Source organism: Dama dama, chromosome X, assembly GCF_033118175.1.
Source record: "Dama dama isolate Ldn47 chromosome X, ASM3311817v1, whole genome shotgun sequence".
In the NCBI taxonomy this organism is placed as follows: Eukaryota; Metazoa; Chordata; class Mammalia; order Artiodactyla; family Cervidae; genus Dama; species Dama dama.
Window position 1 is genome coordinate 21,453,903 of NC_083714.1, and position 2,342 is coordinate 21,456,244.

Genomic DNA, 2,342 nt, shown 5'->3' on the forward strand with positions numbered 1-2,342 from the left:
CAAAAGGAGGTATCTAGATATTGTTTTGTGTATAAGTAACCAACAGAATGGTGTCACATACTCAGGCCTCCCAGTTACTCACATCTGAAGGCAGGCAAACAAGAGACGTGCACTCAGACAGGCATCAGTGGTCACCTGGTGGCAGCTCCCTAGAGTTCAATCCTGTTGCCTGGAAGCAATGAACTCAATGCTCAGTGTTTAAGTTTGCCACTTCTGACCCTTTAAAGTGACCCTGAACAGTCATAAGCTGTTGTCACTGGAATATTCTCAAAGTACAAGAAGATACAGGAGAGGATACAGAGATAGGAGTACAGTCTGGGCCCCCTCTAGCTCTCCATTCTGGAATGCGGCTTGACAAAATCAAACTCAGGGTCTCCCTGGTAGTCCAGTGGCTAAGACTCTGCACTCCCAATGCAGGGGGCCCAAGTTTGATCCCTGGTCAGGGAACTAGATTCCACATGCCACAATTATTATAAAAAAGATGACTCATGCAACAAAGATCGAAGATCTGACGTGCCGCAACTAAGACACGGTGCAGCCTAAATAACTAATAACAAATGTTTTTTAAAAAAGAAAATGATTGTTCAAAAAAAAAAGTCTAATGTTTACTCACAAAGAAGCCCCTCTGTTGCCTGGAATAATGTGAGACTTGTCCCTGTGGTTGGCTGCCAATCCCAACCTATTTCCCAGGTCTATAGATGAGAAGGGGAGAGACAGAATTCTGAAGTATGGTGGTATTATCATTCCACAGGGTAGCTGAGAAGCGGGGACATCAATAGCCCAAAGGCTGTAGCTCAGAATTGGAAATAAGAAAACTTTAATAGAAATAGGAGCCACAACACCAACTTGTCCTGCAGCCGCTGGCAAATCAGTAATATTTTCCCTGTGCCTGAGTTTCCTAGCACTGCCTCCCCCGCAGCAGCCTCTCTCACTTGCTACGCATCTCATTCAGAATGTCTTATTCGAGAAGCTTTCACCTTGGTCGTTGGTGACGCCTGAAATGCTATCGCTCCAGAATACCTACAGATCGAAGCACATCGCTGCCTTCTTCCCACTGCTGGGCCTCACGCAGCTCCATGCCTCAGTGCATGGATATTAAAGAAATGACAGTCTTTCCAGCAGCTCTGCTTAATAGACTATTCCCTCACATCTCTGTCTTATTAGATTAAGAAAACAAGCTTTCCCCATGTTTCACAGACAATGAAGAAAGGACTAAAGGTATAAAAGGTATAAAAACTTGCAGAGTAGGTAAACATAAGGAAAATTCTTCAAAATTATATTCTAAATTTTACCTATCAACTTGGCTGTTTTGAGATACCAATCTTATTCAAGGAATAAAACAAAAACCCAGAAAAGCAAGCTTTGTGTTGGTAAAAAGTGATACCAATGCTACCTGCTGGGGAAAAAATAGTTCCTCATTTTCCCCTCTACGTTCTAATTCCTGGCCACATATAGGAACTGCTCTAGAACAAAACTGTAGCTGAATGTTTTCCAAGCTTACCCAGTGTCTTTTCCAAGTCTTACTCCAAAAGGTCCATGGACCAATGTAATGCCACCACATGTTTTTAAGCCCATACCCCATTCCCTACTAAGATTAATTTTCCAGTCATGCAAATCACCTGAGGCACTTGCTAAAAATAAAGATTCCCAAGTCTGCCCCCTGGAGATTCTAATTTTGGATGTTTAACAGACATCCCAAGAAATTCTATGATCAGGCAAGATGGACAACTCTATCCTCTAAATACTTGCTACTCAAAATATATACAGCAATGGCATCAACTCAACTTGCTAGCAATGCAGATTCTCAAGTCTTGTCTAGCCCCAGAACCTTTTAAGAAAACCTCTAAGTGATCATTAATATACACTAAAAATTTGAGAAGCACGGTTTTCAATAGTTGAGTCATGCGGTAACCTAAATCGCCCCTACTAATACTACTGTGAATTAATTTCACTAATAATTCCAATTCATTTATTCATTCAGCTAATATTTGGGTATCTACTAAGTGTGTGAGGGCTTCCCTGATAGCTCAGCTGGTAAAGAATCTGCCTGCAATGCAGGAGACCCCAGGATGATTCCTGGGTCGAAAAGATCCACTGGAGAACGAACAGGCTACCCACTCCAGTATTCTTGGGCTTCCCTGGTGGCTCAGCTGGTAAAGAATCAGCCTACAATGCAGAAGACCTGGGTTCAATCCCTGGGTTGGGAAGATCTCCTGGAGAAGGGAACAGCTACCCACTTCAGTATTCTGGCCTGGAGAATTCCATGGACTGTATAGCCCATGGGGTCGCAAAGAGTCGGACACGACTGAGTGATTTTCACTTCACTAAGTGTGTGAACTCCA

At 43.0% G+C, this 2,342-nt stretch overlaps 1 non-coding gene across 1 annotated transcript; it reads left to right on the forward strand.

The window, feature by feature from the left end:
• The first annotated feature begins 374 nt into the window (after window positions 1-374).
• On the forward strand, window positions 375-447 carry TRNAG-CCC (transfer RNA glycine (anticodon CCC)). Its single transcript has one exon. It is a non-coding gene; the product is annotated as a tRNA-Gly (tRNA).
• Window positions 448-2,342: the final 1,895 nt, after the last annotated feature.